Below are 26608 nucleotides of genomic sequence, written 5' to 3'. Positions count from 1 at the left end.
CTGTTTGAGGGTGTCCAGATGAAGGCTATGAAGATGATGAAGGGTCTAGAGGAGAAGATGTATGAGGAGCAGCTGAGGTCAATTGGTTTGTTCAGCCTAGAGAAAATGAGACTGAGGGGAGACCTCATAGCAGACTACAGCTTCTTCATGAAGTGGAGGGGCAGGTACTAATCTCTTCTTCTCTCTGGTGACCAGGGATAGAGAGAACTGCATGAAGACAGGGGAGGTTCAGGCTGCATATTAGGAAAATATTCTTCACTGAGAGGGTGACTGGGCACTGGACCAGGCTCCCCAGGGAAGCTGTCATGGCACCAAGACTGCTGGAGTTCAAGAAGTGTTTGAAGAATACTCTGAAGACATATGGTTTGATTTTGGGGTGGTGCTGTGTTGAAGCTGTCGCGTTAAAGGGGTGTAGCTGATTAACCGATACGGGCCCGGTTGGATTCAGAGTACTGAACCAGTCGGACATTCACCAAAACTGGGGGTCCGTTCAGACATTCACCAAAAACGTAATAACCGCCTGGGGGTCCGCTCAGACATTCACCAAAAACGTATTAACCACCTGGGGGTCCGTTCAGACATTCACCAACAATGCATTAACCGTCTGGGGGTTTGGTTAGGTTCAGAACACTGAACTATCACGGATAACCACCCTCACCCTAGTTGCATTAATGAGAACTATCACAATGCAATCAAGTATGGTTTATTACAGCAACAGATAATCAGGTTCTTTTGGATTGCCGGTGATAGTGACTATCTGCAAAAGCAAGCTAGTATACATGAAATACACAGGTGTTATAGGTGTTACAGATGTTATACAGGTGTTGTAGGTGTTATAGATGTTATAGATGTTACAGATGTTACAGATGTTATAAGTGTTGCAGATGTTATAGGTGTTATAGGTGTTACAGGTGTTACAGGTGTTACAGGTGCGCAGCCTAGAAATAAACGCGTTAAAAGGATCAAAGACTCTATAGAGATTTATAAGGAAATATTCAGATCTCACCCAAAGGCGTCCCAATGGGGGGGGAAGAGAGGCTCAGCCCGTCGACTGATCCCAGGAGTCAGGAGGTCTTAAGGATGTTGTATGTCCTCGGGATGGTATCTCCCCTGACGATGGTATCTTCCCCAACATCCCCTCTCTCTTGGGCCAATTTATATTATTTTCTATCTTTTAGGTGGAGCTTGAGTGGCTCTAGTCAAGCATATCTTAGTTATGATTGGTATAAAGTTTTCCCGTCTCTGTTTAAAGTAATAGGCTCCGAGAAATTCAGGGCGCATGCTCAGTGAGGGGTGGTCGCACCTTGGAGGCGGGTAGCTTTTGGGATGGAGGTGTGTTTTGGTATTATAATGATATTATAATGAGCAAAAAGTACACTAGGGTACAGCATTTGTCAAAACATGACAGGTCTTTGGCTCAGGGTGGCAAAAAGTGCAGCTTTGTGCACAAGAACAATCGAGGCCCCACCTGATTACAGAGCCTAGCCGTGGTGTCTCCACGCCACTCTACGCTCTATGGTGTTCCTTAGAGCTGGCACACCAAGTTTCCCCAGCACGATAGCATCTAAGTTTGGGAGCCTAGGGAACGCTCAGATAATGCAGTTATGCCCTACCCTGAAAGCCTCTTCAATGCTGTACCTTTTCCTTAAAAGTGTGAATGTTAGCTTTATTTTCCTAGTTACTTCAGGCATTTACACCACAGAAGCCATGAGTTGCACTTGATGATTCTTGTGGATCCTTTCCAACTCAGAATATTCTATGACTCTGCAAGAATCTTCAAAGTGCAAATGTTTCTATTTTTCCTCCCCTTTCTGCAAGAATGGATGGAATGTTTTCACACGAGTAATGAATTATTATTTAGTTCACTGTTTAAGCAGCTGCATAGCATAGCTATTTAAATAAATAATTTACCTTTTTTTGCATGCAGCAAATTACTTTTTTATTAATACAGTTTTCCATCATCCAGCAAATTCCAACCGATTAAAGATTTATTCATAAATATGAATGTAAACAGAACCTTATTCTCCAAGCTTTCTAGGCAAGCAAAAAGATTGGAATAACATTTACTAGCTCAAATATACAAATCCCAAGATAAATTTACTTCCACGGAAAATCCACTTTTATAAATGTTTAAGAATTTTATAATTATTGCTATAATATTTTTCCAGGTGGAATGATGAATTAATTTTGTTGTTGTTGTTTGTTATCGTTTATATATATATAAAATTTGCTGTTGCCTACCTCTTTAAGAACAGGTCAAAATATCCTTTTTTTTGTTTGTTTGTTTGTTTTTTTCTTTTTTTTTGTCTGGTTGGTAATTAATCAGACTTGTTTCAGATCATAACATAAATCTGACAAGACTACAAACATCTGAACAGATATATTTTCTGAGATATTTAGATATTTGAAGAATAAACCACTTAGGCGAGTCTTATGCCTTCAGGACTGGTTTAGCTGACCTCTAGGAATTTTCTGTGATTGCACAGGATGCAACACCATAAAAAGCCTTTCAAGATGAAAGAGCTATCATTCAGGTTTGTTATTTTAATCCTACAGTGTGAATTAAAAGATTACTTCTCTAAAAGTTATTTGTTATCAAGCTGTATTAGTAACAGGCCAATGAGTAATTCTGAAGACTACTGAAATATTCAGAAATTCATATGAATCTTTAGATGGTACTTACTCTAGGTCTTTAACTCTGGTATGCCTCAGTGCTAAAATTTTATGTATCATGAGATTTGTAAGAAAAAAGTGGAATTTTAATTATTATTATTATTTTACTTCCTAATGAGTGGTTTATCAAAGGGCAATTATTTGTGCAGAATATTTCTAGTTTGTTTGAATTAGAATCTAAAATATTTTATCTATGTTATAAAATGATGAACCAATAACGTTGAAATGCTCATAATATCCTGCAATTCACAATATTTTTGTGCATTTACAATATGCAACTTTCCTGTCCAATCTATAAATTATAATATTGTTTTAGATAATTGTACGTGATTTGTCTTGTATTCCATTATCCAAATAAAATTAAATTGTTTTCTTCATTGTATATTTCTAAGGATACAGTTATACATGAAGAAAAAACAGTGATTTCTTTACCTTCATACATGCCTCTTCATGAACACCCAGTGCATATGATCAAGTCATTAGTTACCTAATAATCTGTCCTTTACAAAATATCAAGATCTTTACAGATAGTCTGCACAGGTACAGCAGAAATTGTTTTCTTGACATCCATAGTCTCTATGTACATTAAAAACATCTGTAGTTCAACATTTATGTTCTTTGACTTCCAGAAGGTTGAACACAAGATATTATTGAACTTACATAGCAACCTTGTTTAAAAAAGCAGCCACCTCACTGATTAGAGCTTCTTTTTTCACACCATTTTCAGTAGCAGAGGAAGACTGCTGAGCTTTCCCTTCCATTAAAGCTTTAGCTTCATTTCTGTCTTAGAATTTGAATCTTTTTAGCCAATAACTTGCTAAAAATTAACATAAAAACACCTCTTCTCACTAGGCTTACTCTATATAAATTTGTGAAATGATAGAATGTTAATGATGTTAATTAGTGAAATGATAGAAATTGTTAAGGTTGGAAAAGACCTTCAAGATCATCTGGTCCAACCATTCCCCTACCACCAATGTCACCCACTAGACCATGTCCCCAAGCACCATGTCCAACCTTTCTTTGACCGCCGCCAGTGATGGTGACTCCACCACCTCCCTGGGCAATGCTTTCTAATGTCTGGCTGCTCTTTCTGAGAAGAAACGTCTCCTAATTTCCAACCTAAACCTCCCCTGGCATAACCTGAGGCCATTTTATTTTTGATACTTTTCTGGACAGTTAGCGAGTTACACACCATGTAAGTGACGACAGAAGAGAGCCCCAAGTCATCTTCTTCATTTCTATGCACAACATACGTGCCATCTCTCAGATAAAAGATGCATGAAAGAAAATTACATCACTTCCAAGTCCACATAGTTTTGAAATAAATTCACCAACTCGTCATTTTCCATACACTCACATGTACTTTGGGATCCAGCGTTCAGCCATACGACTGCCTACCTTCACTGGCATGCTCCCAGTTGTTTGGTGTGCCCTCCTCCCCTTTGCTCCCCTGCTCTGGGTGTTGCTTGGAGGTTGCATTAGAATGCATTCTGATCTTTTTAATTTATTTTTTTTTTATATAGTTGCATTTTATTGAGCTATGTTCAATACTTTTTTAATGCTTTCATTTATTTTGTTGAAAGCAATACTAAAACAAATGAACAACAACAAAATAAACACAGAATCCTGCTAAATAAATTTAAGGCTTTCCTCATAATCATACAAGCTTTCAGAAACAGAATAAGCTACAGAAACAGTTAAAAATCTCTGTAGTTTCTCGCTCATGAATTGTTAAATAACAGCTGTTTTTCTTATCCCTTAAAATTTTATTTCAAGCTAAAGGAATTTTGGATTTGAGGAATAAGTTACTCCATTTATATATGTGCCTATTTTCCCTCATATTTTCCTTAAAATATCCTAAATTTATATTTTTAGTTAATAATAATAATAATAATAATAAACCAGCAATTAAATTAATGAGTCCATTAATAAGAGTCCTCCAATGCACTTGCACGCACATGTGCAGACTATTGATTGTATAATTCTATAAGCTATAGAACAACACAAAATAGTACACCAGAGGTGGGATTCACCTCACTGAACTCTACTGTCCCACAGTATAGGAATCCCCATCTAAGTTGGCAGTTTAACCTTCCATTTAATTTGGCCTATTTTAGCTATCTATTTTAAGATTAGATGAACTGAGCCCCAGTACACCTACCTGAAAACCAGCTACCTTGAACAATTTATTAAAGGTACGCAGATATACATGTAAAACTGATGGAACACCGCTGCAAATCAGGTAGGAAAGTAATGAGGAATAAGAACATGAATTTTCCTAGCCTTCACAGAGCTAGAATGTTAGTTTACCACAAAGGATACTTGTTTAGTTTCACATAAAAATTGGATTTAACCCTGCAACCCTTTTAATTTGCATTCTAATGCATACTTATGCAGGTTTTTGTAATCTAGTAAATTTCATTAGGACAGATGATTTTTCAGTCTAGATTTTGTACGTTTCTTTTTTCCAGACTGTTTTTTTAGAAGTATACATACTGGGGATAAATTACAAATTATGCTTGTTTGTCCAGAGTAACTGGGGAATACAGGAGATTTTCTCGTTATTCTTCTTAGTCGAGAGTAACTAGGGTAACTAGGGCATACAGGAGGTGTCTTGGTGTCACATAGAAAAATCTCCAAGGAGCTCTTTTTTCCATTTTATTTATTTATTTATTTATTTTTTATCACAGTGACATTTTTAACGTCTCTACTTTCCAGACATGCACCTAGCCCTGGTTCCATCTTCAACTGTCTCATTTGTCTTTGATTCACTGAAAAATAGTGAATCAAATTTAATCTCTCTACATTGTGCTGAGAGAAGCAATATCATCCCCAGTACTCAGTCCAATGCAGTGTATCTGTGAACCCAAACACAACAAAATAATATAGATGCTTGGCATGCCTGTCTGTAAGAGGTTTATCCACGATGCTGGCTTATTCAAACAAAAAAATTTATTATCACTTTTGTCTGTCTCCTCTCCTTTTCTTAACTGTAAATGTATTTTGTACTTATACTGAAATCCTGCTCAAGAGACTATGAACTTAGCAGAATATTGATTATGAAATGTTACCATTGGTGTTTATGTAGTGCTTATCTTTGCAAAATAAAAATTATTTATTAATTTATTGCAGGGGCAAGGTTAGTCTCACCTGTCTTTATCTGTCCAAAAATAGGTATCTTATAGAAGGCATTTAAAATTGTTTGAATTACCTTTCAAAGCTGCTTAGCATTCTCTACCAACAGTGTGGCATGGGAGATAATAGAACAGGAAAGTTCATGAATCAAGATAGGGAAATGGCTTACCAGTTACCATCACCAGGAAAATGTAGGTGACTTGGGGAAAATTAATTTAATTTATTGTCAATTAAAGTATAGTTAGGTAGTGAGAAACAAAGTGTAACATTACAATAAGACCTTTCCTTCCCCACTTTCCCAAGATCAACTTCACTCCTTCATTCCCAACTCCTCTAAACACTGCTGAGTAGCACAGACTGACTCATACGTTCAGTACGTAGTAGTTTCTGCCAGACCTTCCTCTGTTTTCTTATACTTCTACTTTTTCTCGACTCTGGTATGTTTTCCATAGGCTGCAGTCTTCCAAATAAAAAATCTGATTCATCATTGGTTTTCCAGTCCTGTCAGGAAGAATCTACTCTGGCATGGGATCTTCCCTGCAACAGATAACCGCTGCAGCAACTAGAACACCTCCTCTTCACCTCCCCTACTCTCAATGTTTCCTCTGTTGTTTCTCACTCTTTTTCCTTCCCTCCCTTCCCCTGTCTTGCCCTTAAGAAAGGGCAAAATACTTAAGGTGCTGAGACGGCACCATCTTTGCTGCTGGGCTCTGCTGTGTGTTGTGGTGGGTCTTTTGGGGGTGGCTGGAACTGTCTGGAACTAGCCCTGTCCAGCCTATGTGGCCTCTCAGAGAGGCCACCACTGTAGCTCCCTGCACCACCCAAATCTTTTTACAGATACCCAATATGCTGTTATTTCACTTCCTGATTAATTTATTTTCCTATTTTTATTCTTCTCAGTCTAAGAATAGTAGGCTTTCTAACACATAGGTCCTGATGCTTGAATTTTAACACATGCTTACAATAAGAATTTAACAATTCTTACAATAAAGATTTGTAACTAAAACCTGAAAATAAGAGAAATAGAAAATCAATCCCACTGCAGGATAACAGTTTATGTTCAGCCCCATAAATTTCACAAAGATTAATACAGCTTCTCACACTGGATCTGATGCACATGTGCATCTATAGGAGACCCTTACATGCCTATGAAGAAAGATTTTAGTCCTAAGGTCTAAAAGCTAAAAGCGGTTTTCCTATATTTATAATTAAGTGTAAGTGGTGTGTGTCAAATTTGCTAATAATAACCAATATTTTGTATACCATTCCCAGCAGAAATGGGAATGTGTCCAACAATAAATAGAAACCATTTTTGCCCTTTGCTCATCTTAGTATTTCTGAACTACTGGCATTATTTTCCATCAGGCTAATGTATTTTATTTATTTAATGCTCTGATGTTTATATCATCAGAAATCTTTACTATTCCCAGAATGCTGATACAGTAAAAACAAAATAAAAACTCTAAGCTTACATGTATATTCCAACATTTAGATTGATCCAGTAATATAAATTTTATTCCTAGAGCTTAAAATTTTACTGTATTTTTGTTGAGGCTACTTATTTCTTTCAAAGTGTAAGTCAGGAGGTCTGACACACAGATATCATGTTTAATTTCCCAGCATAGCTATAAAGAACAGAAAGACAAGAGTCAATACTATCTTAATTTTAGAAATGATAATTTTTAACCAGAATTCTTATCAATACTATTTTCAAATTTAAAAACAAAAATATGTTTATTTACTTAGGCTTTAAAAAAAATAAATAATAATAATCCAGAAATATGTTAATAATTTGTTTTTTAACTGTGAATGTATAGTCTAAAGACGTTTTTGGAGGTGCAGTGCATGATGGAACTTCATAGGTGATTGAAATGCACACACAGAAGAAAAAACAAACAAACAAAAAAACATCAGTTTAACACAGCAGTTTATATATAATTCAGTATTATACTAAATGCATACTGAATACAACATTGTGTAAGGATAATATTTTCCCCCATTTCTGTCTCCTTTTGGGCTTTTCAGTTTGGTATATTCTTGTGTAGACTGATGTCAGAGTGAAATTCCTAAGAATGAAGCAGAATGATGGTGTTATTATATTCTACAGGTTTGAACACAGTACACACAAACAGTAAATTGGCAAAGCTTTTTAAGTTCTATGTGGTGCCATTTAAAACATGAAACCCAAATTCCAGGCGTGTTGCTTCAGCACAAAGTACTTCATGTTTAGGTCACAAAACTATTTCAGTAATGATTTTTTTTTAATGAGATTTCTTTTTATTAAATATGTAATGTGCCTGATCCTAATCTTGCTTATGTTGTATTTGCATTTGTTCACTTGTTTCTCTTTTATCACTGTTTAACATGCATAAGCCTCATAATATTGCAATGCCATACTTCTGATGCACTTCACGAAATATCTATTAGTTATTTATGAAAAATTACTTTTTTTCTGCTTAAAATTTAACAGAAACCTCATAATGCATAATTTTTGGAATAGTTAATACTGAAAAAAAATCAAATATGCAAGGAAATGCATTTAAAAGGAGCTTGCAAATAGCCTACCTAAAAGAAACGTCATCCAGGCAGCCATTTATAAAAATTTACTGCTGTAATACACTATTCACTTGTGAAAAATTGTTCTAACTGTTGAACTCACCTGATGTAGGCTTTCAAAATTCTAACTAAATTTATATAATTTATTTCTAAATCAAAATTTGAGATAAAAATAAATAAAGCACTTTGATACTTTTTATCAATTAACAATTTCCATTCCAAAGCTAAGAGGAAAGTACATGTGTAGATATATATATACATATATATATTTTTGTACAATATATTCCAGAAATATTTGATTGAATAAATATTTACTGTAATCTCATCATTATATGCCACATTTTTTAGACTGATTTAAAATTCCCTTAGAAACCAAACTCCTGTTAGAGGTAATCAAAATGATGCTTGAGAAAGTTGTTCAGGACTGGAATGACCACAGTTTTCTGCCAGTGTTTTTAAATTGTTCAAGCAGTAGAACAATAAAATATAATCTGTGTCAGAATAAAAAAGTGCGAGTATTTACAGATGCACCTGAAGGTTTATCATGAAGGCAGGTAAAAGGTGCCTGGGAAAAGGCACGGGTCTCTGGGGGCTACAGTGAGATATAGGTAACAACACTGAAAGAGAAAAACAAACTTGAAATACAAAAGTTTAAGGATGTTATTGTATCACCCTTCAAGATGGGAACATAACTTGGACATGGAGATGGGGACATATATCTGAAAGCAGCGAATTGAAGTGTGATAAAATTTTCTCAAGTGAACAAATGCAAGGAGAAACCTTTAGAACTTTTTTTGCAGGTGTCCTGGTTTCAGTTACAACAGAGTTGGTTTTCTTCCTAGTAGCTGGTGGAATGCTGTGTGTTAGCTTGGGATGAGAGGAGTGCTGATAACATGCTGATATATTAATTGTTGCAGAGCAGTGCTTACACCAAGCCAAGGACATTTCAGCCTCTCACTCTGTCCTGCCAGTATGCAGGCTGGGGGTGCAGCAAGATCTGGGAGGGGACAGACCCAGAACAGCTGACCCAAACTAGCCAAAGGAGTATTCCATACCATCTGACGTCATGCTGAACAATATATAGGGGTGGCTAGCTGTGGGGAGGAGGGCCAGACTGCTCAGGGTTAGGCTGGGCATCGGTCAGCGGGTGGTGAGCAATTGCATTGTGCATCGCTTGTTTTGTACACATTATTATTAGTAGTACTATTATCATCATTATTGCTATTGTTATTATTATTTTCTCTGTCTTAATAAACTGTCTTTATCTCAACTCACATGCTTCACTTTCCATTTTTCTCCCCCATCCCAGAGAGGGAGTTGGAAGGGTGAGCGAACGGCTGTGTGGTGTTTAGCTGCCAACTGGCTTAAACCACAACAGTCCTTTTGTAGTCCTCGTAGTGAAGAAAAACAACAACAAAAAAAGATTTATGTGTGTATATATAGTGTATATATATATACATACATATATATATATATATATATATATATATATTGAGGAGAACAGGATCATGATTATTTAACATTAAAAGCATTCCAAGGTTTGAAGATTAGCCTCCTGACCAGACTCATCTTGCATTCCTAGTGTCTGTCTTTAGTCACCCAAGCACACTACCTAGAATATTTTGAAGAACACATAGAAGAATATGCTGCAGAGGTTAACATAGCATTGAACATATCCAACTGGACTATCCACAGGCAGCTCACAAGTAAGTTATGGATGAGAAACAGTCATCAAGATAGGATGTGATCACAAGACTGGTGGAAATGCTTGAAACATTTATTTATATTGCTTTGAAAAACACTATTCAACTGAGTACAACTGCGCACCTGCTCCTGAATTTGCCATAACAGGACATAAATTAATTATATTTGCCATTCTATGACTGAATTTAACTGAAATGGAACTAGGAGATTTTTTGTTCCTTTAGAAGAGAGTTTGTGTTTTAATTTATACAAAATTCATCTACTGTATAACAGTGTATCATAACATAGTGCATCGTCGCATACCAGATATTTGATAGTTACATTTAGCATTGTGAAGTATAATGCTCACACAACCTGAAGTGTCATCATCTGGTGCCTGACTGACCTAACCATTTTGTATTCTAAAGAACATACACTGATTTCTGAAGACACTTTAAAATCACTTTTTAAGACATACTGTGTTGGTGTTGTTTATGCCCTTTGTGAGTTTGTTATTCCCTGACTCATTACAATCATTGCTACAATTTTGGTTGACAGCAGTGATGTGTGTTTCTCATGGAGTAAACAGGAAGTTCAGGAAGCTGCACCTTAGGTCCCTAGTGCTTTTACTTTTCTCTAATGTTGGAAGCAACAAAGAAAGAAATGTTCTCAATCAAAATTTACTGAAATACTTATCATTATTCTTTAGTTTATAGTAGTTTGCATTTCAGCTACTTCTTACATAATAATTTCATTTTCATAAGAGTGCTGGAAAAGTGACAATATTTTAAAACTGAATATTGTTGAGATTCATTTCACCTATTGCTTTAAAAAATAAAATATTTATGGATTAAACGTGTATCTCCAATACAAAATTCATATTAAATATCTGTGATGAATAGATAACATACTACAGCGTCCCTAGTGAAAACTAAAAAATATCTTTTAGTACTACATTTTTCTCTATAAGATATATTATGTAACTCATCATTCTGCTCTTTTACAAAGAACGTTGTATAATACTGAACATTGTTTAAAAAACAGTTAGTACTGTCCTATAACTCTCATTCTCTTTCTCACTCTTGGTTCACTAGACAAAGGCTTTGTACAATTACTGTAAAAACAGTTAGTAAGGCCAAATCATGCTTTCACCATTATCCAATAATACAAAGTATTAAATATTTTAAAAAGATAAAAATGAAAGCTAAAATATTAACTTTTTAAAATACTTTTTTAAAATAATTTTTTAAAATTAACAAATCTCCATTGGAAACATCTCAAGCTCAATCAACAAGGACATACTCTTAGGCTCACTATAGGAATAAATTGAGATATTGATTATTGACATACGGATATACATTCACTGTATGTGAAATGTCAGCATCTTCTACATGATGCCTGCCTTTAGGAAAAGTGCTAGTCTGCCTAACATCTAAATCTTATTTTTAAATTCAAATAAGAGAGATTTGTTTAAGTATATAAACTGTTCAAAAAGTTCGATCAAAGTAGGGATTTGGACAAATGTTCAGTGACCAAAAGTGACCACTCAGACTGTTCCAGCTTTTGCTGTAGATATATTAACTTCACAGAATGGTTGAATCATTGAATGTTTTGGGTTGGTTTGGAAGAGATCTTAAAGATCATTTAGGTCCAACCTCCCTGCCATGGCTAGGGACACCTTCCACTAGACCAAGTTGCTCAAAGCCCCATCCAGCCTGGCCTTGAACACTCCCAGGAATGGAGACATCTGCAACTTCTCTGGGCTACCTGTTCCAGTGCCTAACCACCTTCAATGTGAAGCATTTCTCATATCTAATTGAAATCTACTCTCTTTTATTTTAAAGTCTTTACACATTGTCTTATCACTACACTCACTGATAAAGTCCCTCCCCAGCTTTCCTGTAGGCCTGCTTTAGATACTGGAAAGCTGCAATGAGGTCTCCCTGGAGCCTTCTCTTCTCCAGGCTGAACAACCCCAACTCCTTCAGCTTGTCTTCATAGGAGAAATGTTCCCTCCCTTTAATCATCTTTGTGGCCCTCCTCTGGACTCATTCTAATAGGTTCATGTCCTTCTTATATATCACATCCCCTGACCTGCTGATAATACTTCTTTTGATGCTAAGCCAGCGTATAGTTTGTTTTCTGGGCTGCAAGTGCAAGTTGGCAGCTCATGTTGAGCTTCTCATCAACCAGTGCCCCCAGGACCTTCTCCTCAGGGCTTCTCTCAATCCATTTTCTGTCAGCCTGTATTTGTACTTGGGATTGCCCCAGGTCAGATGCAGGACCTTGTTCTTGGCCTTTTTATCCTTCATAAGGTTCTTATGGGTGCACCTCTAAGCTTGTCCAGGTCCCTCTGGATGGCTTTCCTTCCCTCCAGTGTGTCAACTGCACCCCACAGCTTGGTGTCATTGGCAAACCTGCTGAGGGTGCACTTCATCGCACTGTCCATGTTGTTGATCAATATGGTAAAGAGTGCTGGTCCCAGTACAGACCTCTGAGGAACACAACTCATGACCGATCTCCACTTGGACCATTGACAACAATTCTTTGAGTGTGACAACCCAGCCAATATGTAGGAGTTTATACAGCCTTCTTTTGGCACAATGACTTAAAGAAATGATTTAAAGTAATACTTGATTGTGCAGCTCATATAGTTCTCAGACCAAGAGACTAGATATATAAATCTGGCATGGTAAAGCAAAGTTTGTGTGCATGGCTGAGAGAGACAGAAGGTTTTGATGTATGTGATGCTCAGTGGAGATTTTGCAAAGGGCCTTTAGGAACATTTGCAAGTAGCCAGAGTCCCATGCAGAGCAATTGTGTCAGAAGCCTTGCATCACAAAAAAAAATAAAAAAAATAAAATAAAATAAAAATGTTGTGGAATTTATTTTCCTTGAGGGAAGATTTGTTGTTTGTTAATGAATCTTGTATATCAGGCAAAGATTACAGATTTATTTATTTATTTTAAGTTCCCTTCATCTTCATATATTACCTGACAGAAGAGAATCAGCAATAACAATATTTTTCAGATAAATGCAGAAACTTGCATGATGAATTCTGGTTCAGTTTTTATGGTTTCCTTGCCATGGACAGGAAGAAATAACAAGGTAAGTTTTGAAACAAGCAGGTTGTGAAAAGGACAGGTGCTATGCGACTGACTGATTTAGTTGCTAAACCTTGTGTAAGTGTAGGATGACAAAACTCATCACTGATGTAGTAGGGCAGAGCCAGTAGGGCAGAGCCAGGAAAGGGCAGCACAGCCTAATCTGAGAAGCTTGAAAAGTATTGCAAAGGTGTGCCTGCAACTCAGCAGCATGTTGCAAGGTCTTGCATAACAGCTTTCCCTGGATCTTTGTATTAGTGTCCCAGACTGTAAGATCTCATCTGAGATGAAAATATCAGCTTTTTTATTATTTATTTATTTATTTTATTATTTATTTTCCAACTTCTACAATATGTTAACTATAGGATAAAGATGAAGCAGATGAGGGTAGTGATGTCTTAGATTGCCATGACTATGAATTCCTGGGATTTAAGATACAACTATTACCATGTACAGTCTTCCTCCTCCTGCAATAGATATGGCTTAAATTTCAGCTGTTGTGGTTTAGTAAATTAATTCAAGTATTTCAAATATAATCAAGGAAGAAGATGAATTCAATTTTTTTCAGTGTTTCCATTAAGCCAAATTATCATCACTTGGTGACAATTTCCTATCGACAGGTCTGTGTCACTTGACGAGATGATACCCATGCTTTAGATCCTATTCCAAGCCTAAGGTCAACATACGTTTGTAACTAGGGGAAAACAAACAAACAAACATCTTAATTCACTGAACAGTCCTTCAGCTTTATTTATTTTTATTTTTTTTTTTCCCTAGGTTGCTAAATCTGTTTCATGGGATAGCGATAGAAGTTAGTACTCAGGACACACTGAGAAGGTATAAATTGTCTGTATCACTGAGGGGGTAGGTCAACAGATCTACCAGCAGAAAGATTTGTGCAAGTTCTGTTCTGCATAACAATGTTTTTAAGCTACCTAAGTCTTTCTAACATAAATTTCATTTGCATTTTTCTGACATTCTTAAAACATTTAATCAAAAGTTAAATGTATTTAAGAAGTTTGTGATTCACCTTACAGGAAATGGATATCAGTAATTAAAAGCATACATCTGTTCTGGACATTGTGCATACCATTTATGCCCATTTTGGAAATAAGTTAAGCTTTATTATATTTTTTATAAAAATGAATAATTTATATTAGTTTAAAAAACAAACAAAACAAAACAAAACAAAACAAACAAACAAACAAAAAAAAAAAAAACAGCACTAAACAAAATTGCCTTACATAAAAACGGAACATTCACAGTGAGGAATATTTTACCTTGAAATTACTTCAGTATCAGCATACTGTCACAATTTGTTGAATGTTTTTCAGTGCTGGTAAACTTACTTCTCTTTTCCATTTGGCTGTGGTATTTTTCTCTCACATGAGTAATTTTCTCTCACATGAGTAATGCAAGTGAGAAAGTGATGAGCCATCTACTTTGGATTGTTACCAAGTCTTGAGAATTTGTGCCTCATGTCTGACAGCTTATAATAGAAGCTGGATTTAATCCTATTTGATACACTACAAGGAGAGAAAGAAAACTCTTTTTTCTTTTTTTTTTTTTTTGTAGTTTTTTTTTTTTTTTTTTTGTAGTTTTAGCAGATTTAGCATTCACAAAAGCACTGTGTGAGCACTCTGGTGAACATTTAGCCACAGAGCGAGAAACAGCACCAATTCCAGTTTTGCCATTTGGCCCAGACTCTTTATTCTGGGGACCAAAAAACATCAAATAAAAATAAAATAAAAAATAAAAAAATAAATAAAAATAAAAATAAAAATAAAAATAAAAATAAAAATAAAAATAAAAATAAAAATAAAAATAAAAATAAAAATAAAAATAAAAATAAAAACAAAAATAATAGTGAGAGGTGCTGAGCTATCTTGAATGTATTCAGCATATTGTATCTTTTATTAAATTGTTAATAGGAATACTAATTAAAAGAGTGACTATCAACAAATGAAATGAAGTACAGGTTATATAACTCCATCAATAACACCTTTTTGCCAACACTCAAATACTTTAATTTAAAAATTAACTGTGTTGACTCATCGTTTTCATAGCAGCTCATTCCATGACAAGTGGTTCATAAGGAAGATATCTGATACAAGCAGAGGTATTCCAACAGAAGATACAGCAAAGTAATGAAATGGTGATGACATTGTTTCAAGCTTCTGTACAACCTTTAAAGACTACATCTTATTAAGGTAATTGAGGGGCAAGGAAAATAATGATAAATATATTTATATATATATATAAAATGGAAACAGATCAGAAATAAATTTACATTACTAATACAACTATACGTTATAAAAGCATTAAAAAAGCAAACAAACAAAAACACAACAAAACAAACAAACAAACAAACAAAAAAACAGAATCTGTATCTGTCTTTGAGTCTTCATGTCAAATGGAAATTTATTGATTCAAATTCAGACAGTAATTCATATTCTTCCCCTATCTCATGGTAACTATTTGTCTCAGCTGAATAACGTACTAGCTCAGTATTTCCAGTTTCCTAACTCAGAAAATAAGAACCAGAAATTTAAAAACATGTGCATGGAAGTTAGCCATCATAAAGTATTTTAAAATCTGGCCTAAGGGCTAGGTGAAATAGGATTACCTATTTTTGATTCTGTCAGAACAATGTCCACAAATTAGATTTGTTAGATGAAGATGCCATTGAAAAATAAAGTTAGGGACCTTCTTTCAGGAAGGAGAAGGAAAGGAGGTACTTAAACACCCAAAAATGGGAATTCATGACACCCAAACCAGTAGGCAGAAGGGTGACTCTGTTACATAATAGGGAATTGTGAAGAAAGCAGAGTGAAAACTTAGGTACCTAGCTGTAACACAAGCATATGTGCAGAGGGGCTATGTCTCCATAAATAAATAAAAGTGGAAAGAGGCACAATGTGTAACTGTTGCATGCAAGGCCAAGTAACACCAACTTAATGGTATTCAAATTTAGCTTATCTCAAGCTCTCTCCAGAACTGATTTATCCTGGACAGATCTGTAAGCCAATGGAACAACTAAAAACTAGATTCTGATAACTAAGCTTATGCTTGCACTCTTTTATTTGTTAGCAGAGACATACTGGCAAGAGTGGGGTTCATATGTCGAAAAATTTCTTATCGCCTACAATAGTCCTCTGAATATAATTATATTAACATTTTATTTTAAGAGAAGACCAGACCATGAAGAATGTCCAAATCTTCCATAACCATGAGCCAGATTCATATTTTTCACTTTGAAGTGTTGAAATGAAATCATTCATAACCCTTTTCACTCTAATCTTGAAGGGAGACAAATTTCACAAGTCAAATCAATAAGACAGAAAAAAAAAAAAAAAAAAGTATGTAGTAATCTGCTTCTGACTGCAACATTCCATTCAGTGAATCAAGACTTGGGTTTGGCTGTGCTGAATGGAAAACTTGAGAAGAGGAACCATCTTGGCTCCAACATACTTAGGTCCCATTACCTAGGTAATTTGCTGTTAGCACATACCCAACCTGACATAACAAGGAAAGGAGTTTCATGTGTAGCGTGCTTTAACCACTGAGCTTAAAGGGGTGAGAGGCATAAGATGTTCTTGGGAGCTCAATGTAATAAACGTGCTTTTAATGGTTTCTGGATTGATCATAGGCTCAGGAGAAGTAAATTTGAGTGGATATAAGAGTGATCTTAACACATTATTAGAACAACCAGAAGAATGAAACAAGTCTTTCATACAATTACATCACTTTGATATCAGAAATACAGATCCTCGATTATTAGTTGAATGAAGGACTTAATTAGAATTTTAGGTGTAGACACCTGTAACACCAGCCAAAAGTTAAAATTCCCCTTGCACCCTTTTTGTTTTAACACAATTCATAATTTTTAAAATAATTGAAGTTAGCCATTTCATTGCAAATCATTGGGCTTCTGACTTAATGCAGAATTTGTGAAACACCATCTAATCCTTTTATGACCTCAGTCAATTGGTATTTGATTTCAACAACTGTTTAATCGTTTTTTTTTTGTTTTTTTTTTTTTGTTGCTGTTTTTTGTTGATAACTGGTGATAATCAAATTACAAAAAAAAAAGTTAATGAATTTTACCAAATATATGTATTATAAACATATATATATAAATAAATAGATTGTAAGATATTTCTGTGCATATAGATTCTTTCCCTGTATTAAAAAATATGTTTTAAACAGACAAGTTTTAACAACTGAAGCATTTGATATAGGTATTTAGATTATCTTTCAGCATATTCTTTGCAGGTATGAAACAGTTGCTGTTAAAAAAACAAAAAAACAAAAAAAAAAGATACGCCTGTAGTCCTCTCTTGATCCTGTACAAATTCATTATTTTTACTTTTACATTTCTCACAAAATCTTCATTTTTCTTTCACTTATACTACCCTTATTTTCAAAAAGTCTTTGCAAGGTTATACACCAAAGGTTTTGTCAGAGAACTGAAGGAAAAGACCGTTTATAAAATGAAAGATAGTTCAAGGGAAGAAGTTAAAGGGTAAGAACTAAGTATAGGAAACAGTCAGCAGTAAGATGATGATGCTGGGATCGATTATATTCAGCAACATCAGGGGAGGAGAAAAAAAAAGTGAAAAAAAGTGTGAACAATAATATTCTCAAGTTAGTTCACAGATTAATGCTGTGCTCCAGACAAATGTCACAGTTCTCTAAAATCAATGTTTTAATGGGCATCAGCAGAAAAAAATAAATAAAAAAAAAATAAAAAAAGAACAAACAAACAAAAAGTTGATTTTATATAAAAATTCTGATCCCATTTCTTAAGTAGTGTGTATAGTTCTATTGTATATCATTCTAAAAGCAGGAAGAAGAAATAATAAATGTACTGAGAACAAAAACAAACAACAAAAGCAACAAAAAAACTCCCATTGGGGCACAACAATGCTTTGCAACCTACAGTCTGGGGAAGAGCACCTGGCAAGCTGTCTGGCGTAAAAGGACCAGGAGAATGGGGGGAGGGAGTTGTATTTGCCAATAGCAATCTGAATGTCAGGCAATAGTGTGGCCAGTGGGACCAGTGAAAATGATTGTTCCCCTATACTTGCTTTTGGTGAGGCTACATCTCAAATACTGTATTTTGTTTTGTTTTGGGCCCCTCACTACAAGAAGGACATCAAGGTGCTGGAGCATATCCAGAGAAGGGCAACAAATCTGGTGAAGAGTCTAGAGAATAAGTCTTATGAGGAGCAGCTGAGAGAGCTGGGGTTGTTTAGCCTGGAGAAAAGGAGGCTCGGGGAGGATTTATTACACTCTACAGTTGCCTTAAAGGAGGCTATAATGAGTTGGAAATCAGTCTCTTCTCCCAAGGACCAAGTGATGAGATGAGGGAGTGACCTTAAGTTCTGCCAAAGGAGGTTTAGGTTGGATATTAGGAAAGATTTCTTCACTGAAAAGGTTGTGAAGTATTGCAACAGGTTACTCAGGGAAGTAGTTGAGTCACCAGCCCTGGAGATCTGCAAAAAATGTAGTGCTTAGCGGCATAGTTTAATAGTGGACTTCACAGTGCTAGGTTAAAGGTTGGTCTAGATGTTCTTAGAGGTCTTTCCCAACCTAAATAACTATAACATATAACATGTATTATATAAAGTTACCTAATTCAGCAGTAGTAGAAAAAAAACAAAAACAAAAACAAAAACAAAAAACTCCTACCCGCATAAATACATGTGTATATATATTTCTGTTATAGCTTTACTTTCCTAAACTGAGTATTCTTGTCCATTATTCTGCCCTTTCTCATTATACAGTTTTCTTTTCACTTTCTATACCTTCCATTTTCTGTCTTTCTTACTCCTGTTAATTCATACCACAAAATGTATCTTTCCTTCTTCATCTCCTTGCTTCTTCCCATTTTCTGTCCCCAAAGCAACCTATTCTTAACTGAGATGCTGGAAGCAAATAATTGCTCTCCATTTTTTTTTTTCATGTTGTGTGGATGTCCAACTTTGAAAATGTCTGAAATCCAATATTAATCACATGCATAAAAAAAAGATGTTTACCAAAATCACATTTGAATTTTGACATAAAAATTATTCTCATTTTTATTATGCCTCTAATCCATTTAAATATAACATGTTATAAATTAGCTCACTATGTTTATGGGTTTGTTTCTTAATTTAGGATTATTTGATTAAAATAACTACTTTTTTTTTTAATTTATTTTTTTCCCAGTAATTTCCAAACCGTAAAGAAAACTTCCAGTATCAGGATACAATATCCCTCCTATAGTTACCCACTAGAATACTGGTATCAGCTTCTTCAGGAAGGTTAGTGTTTTTACAGCATGAAGTAGCAAGAGTGCTACAGGCTATCTGTTCCCTCTTCTTTCTTTCTTTCTTTTTTTTTTTTTTTTCTTTTTTCTCTCTCTTTTTTGTTTTGTTTCTTTCTTTCTTCTACTTTGTTTTTATGTTAGAGTTTATATGTAAGTACTTGGTGACAATGACCTAATCAATAGGTCATTCGGAAAGCAAAATGAGCATGTAGTGAAGGTATCTTTGTTGGCATTTCAGTCAGTCAGAATACAGACTCATATTCGCAGTATCACACTGACAAACAGAAAACTTTAATAAGGCAGAAGTTTTCATTGGGTAAACATTGAGTTTGATCTTATATTCTTTGGATCTAAAATCTCAGTTTTTTCATAACCAATGAAAAAGCTTAGATACTGCTCAGCATTATCTCATTGTTTGCATATAAATCAGAAAGAGCAAACTTTCTAAAGTTATGCAAACAGTTTAGTTATTTTTGTTACAGCAATGTTACGTAAATGCTAGCAGTAGTGTTACTGGTAACAGTATATTTATACAACTGAATTCTGCCAGCTATTCTGCTGAATCTGACTAGTTCAGGCTTTATTGTATTTCTTCTTTTCGTGCAGCCCAATTGTGTAGAAATTTGTCCAGGCCTTCTGAACATTCACAAACTGTGCCATATCAGGAACCATAAACTATGGGGATTAAGTACTCCTGTTCTCCTTCCTCATCTCTGTCCCAGAATAAATCTGCATCTAAACATGTAGTGCATGGGCACTTTTCTCATCTTTTCTCTCTAGCTCAACCACTTGTCAGCCTTATATTTTCATTTGAGCTTTAAGGTATTCCAGACAAGAATACATTTTCCTGCTTTGAATTGAATGATTTACTTAGTCTGTCCTGTCTTCCTGATGTATATGACAACAGAACTAATACTAATAAGTGATTCTATCTTTTTTTTTTTTTTTTTTTTTTTGCTGTCATTCATAAATATAATGGGAAAATAATAGTTACAATGTAGTGTAATGCAGTTATATAAAGCAATCATAGATGGAAGAGCATAGATCAACACATACCAGTATGAAGTTGGCTTGATGATAGTTGTGAATTATGTGGTATTGATATTCTTTAAAATCCTAATTTATTAATCTTAATTTATTAATCTTAATCTTAATTACATTATTTGCAAATATATGAATATAGACTTCTTAATGCATATCTCTTAATTACCACATTATGTATTGTTTAATTATTATTATGTACTTTGCTTATGAGGCTGCAGTCTTTTTAGATAACAAAAAATTAGGCCCTGGTCAATAAGGGGTTCTGCTATTCATTTAGTGAGTTTGAAACAATAACGTCAAGCTTACCATTTTCAGAATCTCCAGCAAATAAGAGAGATAACAGAAAGCTGTACTCAGCAGATTTAGTTTGCATTTTTTAGAAAGCACTTTAAAATCTCTGTGAATGTCTACACCATAGCTTACTGAAAAATTCTCTCTTTTTTTTTTTTTTTTTTCTAAATTATCACAATTAAGTAAAGAACTTTACAGCTTACAACATTATTTGAAAGCTACATTTGGATTCATAGTAATTTCCCTTGGCATGTATAATTTGATAGTCATAGAGCATTTCCTTCGTTCTAAAGTAGTTAAACTTTATTGTAATAGGTCACTGTTTGTACTATTGTATTTAAAGCATTTCACCGCTACATTTATAATCCTAGTACTCTAGGGTGGTATAATGTATCCATGAAAGTATGCTTTGTGTAAAAACTTGGTGTGCAAAATGTGTGTCCATCTTTATATAAGCTTAAAAAACGCTATCATTATACACGTTTTGCTTTGGTTGCTTATACTTGGCAACTAAAAATAAGTTAATGCCTGAAATTTAGGAATTGAAATATAGTTATGGCTCTGGGCCAAATGTAAAGAAAGAATGCAAATGGGGAGCTCTATATTTGCAAAAAGGCATGCATAAATATTCGCTATTACGTATAGCTTCCATTGTGTGAAAAGTCTTAGTCCATGAATTATGCTGCATGGAAATGTGACTGGTAAGCATACAGAGAGAATTATAGATATTTGAAAATTTGGGTCTTCATTTACAGCACTCTATAATACTATCTAGTGATTTTTATTTATTTATTTATTTATTTTACTGCTAATGCTCTAAAAATGCACAATAACAAACAATGTCATCAGGATACTGCTGTTAAAAGTTAGTTATGACAGAAAGTCACAAAAACAGAAAGCTCATTTTTATCATATTGATGTTGAATCAGTGACACCTAACAAAGAACAGAGTGTAGGTGGTCTGTTAAGTCAAAGTACTCAATTTTTCTCATGAGAGGTCAATATATCTTCTAAATTTGTGTTACAGTAAAGAAAGTTAAAAACAAACTAAACAGATTGCAAGAAATAGTTTGAAATGGGAAATAAACTGTTTGTTAAAGTCCTTTTGAGTTGTCCTCAGTACACCAGCAGTCTAAATGCAAACCCTGTGGCCAACCCTACATGTACCTTGTTTGTTGCACCCAAACCTTTTAAATGCATAAATATATTATCCACCGATTAACTTGATATATATAACATATTTAATGCCATCTACATACTCAAGATAGTCAATATCAGCATATGGAGAAAATAAAGAAGAGGAAAGAATGTGAGATAACATTACTGGTATGTTTTAAAATCTATTAGAAGTTTGTTCTGTGATTTCTGGGCTTCAAATTATCTCTCCAAAAAAGTACTTTAGAAATGAGATACATTGCCTTTGGTGTATTTTGGGGTATTTATCTCAAAATTGAAGATAAATCAGGAGCTGCAAAGCTCACTTTCTTTATATGAGAATAGCTATTATTCCATACAATGTGATTTTTAATGTACTTTAAAAATAATTTCTAATAAGAAAATAATTTTTAACAAGAAAATAAATGTTAACAAAACAACAGATTTATCTGTTTATACAATATCCTTCATATCGTTGTCTTATCTCAAACAATAATCATAAACTGATGTCTAACAAAAACAATGATGAGGCAAGCATATACTGCACTGACTACCTCCCTATGTCACATTATCTTCCCCTCATGAAGAGTCCTGATGACTTGCATCTATTCAGAAATTCTCATCAGAGCTCTCTTCCAAGTATTTTTTCTATGCCTTCTGGAACCCATATAAATATTTTGCATCCACAAATGGCATGCAACTGTTGCATGTGTGATGACTTCCTCTACCTGTTGTGAATCTAAATCTTATTAAATTCTCACATTGTCTAAGAAAAGATTATAAATATCCCTGTCCATAATTTTTATGCGATTCATGATTTTTCTTTATTATTTTCTACTATATCCTTACATTCCACACACACACTTTTTTTTTTTTTTTTTTTTTTTTTTTGGTCTTTTGACATGAGAAACCCACGATTCTACTATTCAGATGCTATTAGGTTCCATAGTTTTGAACATATTTATTACTCTTCTCTGAATATCTGTCAGTTCAAATTGTTCCTTTTGAAACGAAGAAAGAAAACTATATCTATGTAGAAAAGATATGAGCAACCTAAGGCAAGATATAGAACTATATTAAAAAATCCTATTAATGATGGTTTGTAAGAATTTTTTTTGCGCTGAAGAAAGCCTGAAACATTTCATTTGGTGAGGAGAAGTTGGTGTTAGGTGTTGGCCAGTTTGCCTTGCCTTGCCTTGCCTTGCCTTGCTTTCCCTTCCCAACTGAAAATTAATTATTTCACTAAATCGTAACAAAATGTTCCAATAACTCAAAAACTTCATCTGTATGTACCATCTAAAATCACTGAAGCATTTATAAGTACTTTATTTTTGAAGAGATCAAGTATAGGGAAGAACAAGTGTGATTTAATTTTATTTTACTGCTTTAAATTCATTAGCATTATAGTGAAAACAGAAGGATTAGGGTATTAATCCTGTTCAAGAAGTACTATATTTAAGTACTGGTATAATAAATAATAATAATAAAAAAATGTAAAGAAGGAATAACTTGGAATTTAGCCATAATTGTGATTGTACTGTCACAATTAGATCTAGAACACTTGTGACATGCACCTGTGATTGTAAGACATCTATTTTAAATATTATTCACATTTAATCTTATTTTATTAAGACATGACAACAGTACAGGAGATAAAATTAATGGCTCAGCTCTCACTCTGAATGATGCTTGTCATGTATCCGGTGGTGATTACCGGGTTATTCTGCAATATACCCAGTAAATGTAAATACCCAGTACAATATTTTCCCTTAATACTTAATATTCAGTATAATATTTTACCTTCAGTACTCCCTAGAAAAAATATGCAACAGTTCCTAGGTTGTATTGTTGTTATTGTGGTTGCTTTTTATTATTACTATTATTAGGAAGACAAGGTTGTTTTTGTTTGTTTCAATGCTTTTAATGATTATTTTAAATTACAGGCAGTAGAAGTAGACAGAAGTAGTGAGTTGAACACTCAACATCCATAATTACATAAATATGTACTGTACATTGTAACATTGTAGCTGTGATAATTTTCTTTTAATGTGTCTTCAATACAACAGACATTTTAAAGACCATTAACTCCAAGATTTGCCCAACAAACTATGATGATGTATTATTAACAAAATGTATATAATCAAGCTGCTTTTACAACACAACACAGAGTGAACAAACATATAATTAGAAAGCTATTATTTTTAGCAACATAGAACCACTGAAGATTTCTGTGCTTAGGCTTTCTTTGTTAGGCTTCACTTACAAATGACCATATACACTACAACAACTGTGCCTGCATGTTATGCACTAAGCTTTGCTAAAAGTCATCCTGATAAAAGACTAAAAATATTTGTTATTTTCCATTGCCCATGACCACATGTTCAATCTATCTAAAAATAGAGAGAAATTAATTTGTGTCTTTGATTTATTATTCAGCTCAGAGAAAGCCAGCCCATTCTTGTTGTTATATGGGTGGAAAGGGTGAAGGAATGCAGTTTCCCACTGTGTGTTTAAACTTCAGGATCACACAGCGTTTCAGTCTACTAACAGCTTTGAAGATAAAGAGATTCCTATCAAAGAGATGGACTGAAGGTGGGCCTGTTTCCCTCTATATTACCTAGTTTTACATTCAAGCAGAAATGAGTGATATTACCTGAAGACTGATCATATATCTAAACTCTCATTTTTATTTTTAGCCCACTGAGTCTTCTGGAAATCATAGGTCTCACTGAATCCAAAAACAGAAAATTGCAGGATTGGAACCTTACTCCATAACATGCAGGCCATGCAGCACATGAAAGGAGAAGCTATACTTTTTACTATTTATTATTAAATGTCTGTACATTACAGAATCACAGAATAGTCTAGGATGGAAGAGACCTCAAGATCATCGAGTCCAACCTCTGGCCTAACACTAACAGGTCCTCCACTAAATCATATCACTAAGTTCAACATCTAAATGTTTTTTAAAAACCTCCAGGGATGGTGACTCCACCACTTCCCCGGGCAGCCCATTCCAATGCCTCACTACCCTCTCAGAAAAAAAGTTCTTCCTAATATCCAACCTAAAACACCCTGGCGCAACTTTAGCCCATTCCCCCTCGTCCTGTCACCAGGCACGTGGGAGAATAGACCAACCCCCACCTCACTACAGGCTTCCTTTAATTTACTTATAGAAAGTGATAAGGTCATCCCTCAGCCTCCTCTTCTCCAGACTGAACAATCCCAGTTCCCTCAGCTGCTCTTAGTAAGACTTGTTCTCCAGACCCCTCACCAGCTTCGTCGCCCTTCTCTGGACTTGCTCGAGCACCTCGATGTCCTTCTTGTAGCGATGGGCCCAAAACTGAACACAGTACTCGAGGTGCGGCCTCACCAGAGCTGAGTACAGGGGGACAGTCACTTCCCTAGCCCTGCTGACCACACTGCTTCTTTTACAAGTCAGGATGCTGTTGGCCTTCTTGGCCACCTGAGCACACTGCTGCCTCATATTCAGCTGACTATGCACCAATACTCCCAGGTCCTTCTCCGCCAGGCAGCTTTCCAACCACTCATCTCCCAGCCTGTAGCTCTGCTTGGGGTTATTGCGTCCCAGGTGCAGGACCTGGCAGTTGGCCTTGTTGAACTTTATACAGTTGACCTCAGCCCATCGGTGCAGCCTATCCAGATCCTCCTGCAGAGACTTCCTACCCTCGGGCAGATTGACACACACACCTAACTTGGTGTCATCTGCAAAGTTACTGAGGGTGCACTCGATGCCCTCATTCAGATCATCGATAAAGATATTAAAGAGGACTGGCCCTAGTACCAAGCCCTGGGGAACACCACTAGTGACTGGCCTCCAACTGGATTTGACTCGATTCACCACAACTCTTTCAGCCCGGCTATGCAGCCAGTTTCTAACCCAACGAAGCGTATGCCAGTCCAAGCCAAGAGCATCCAGTTTTTTGAGGAGAATGCTGTGGGAAACAGTGTCAAAAGCCTTACTGAAGTCAAGGTAGACCACATCCACAGCCTTTCCCTCATCCACCAAGTGAGTCACTTTGTCATAGAAGGAGATCAGGTTCGTCAAGCAGGACCTGCCTTTCATAAACCCATGCTGACTGGGCCTGATCACCTGGTTGCTCTACAAGTGTTGCGTGATGACTCTCAAGAGAATCTGCTCCATGAGCTTCCCTGGTACTGAGGTCAAACTAACAGGCCTATAGTTCCCCGGGTCTACCCTTCTTGTAGATGGGCATCACATTTGCTAGCTGCCAGTCGACTGGGACCTCCCCCGACAGCCAGGACTGTTATAATGAAAATGATGATAAATGATGGAAAGTGGCTTGTCCAGCTCCTGCCCTAGTTCTCTCAGTATCCTCAGGTGGATCCCATCTGGCCCTGTCGACTTGCATATATCCAAGTGCTGTAGGTCGCCTATCATTTCCTCATGGATAGTGAGGGCCACATTCTGTTCCCCATCCCCTTCCACCATTTCAGGGTGTTGGGTAAAAACAGAAAGCAACTGTTTTTGCCGCTAAAGACTGAGGCAAAGAAGGCATTAAGCACCTCCGCCTTTTCCTCATCTTTTGTAACTATGTTCCCCCCCACATCCAGTAAAGGCTGGAGATTCTCCTTAGTCCTCCGTTTTGTATTAATGTATTTATAAAAA

The sequence above is a fragment of the Anas acuta genome, chromosome 1 (assembly GCF_963932015.1).
Source record: "Anas acuta chromosome 1, bAnaAcu1.1, whole genome shotgun sequence".
Lineage (NCBI taxonomy): Eukaryota > Metazoa > Chordata > Aves > Anseriformes > Anatidae > Anas > Anas acuta.
This window is presented reverse-complemented; position numbering follows the sequence as displayed.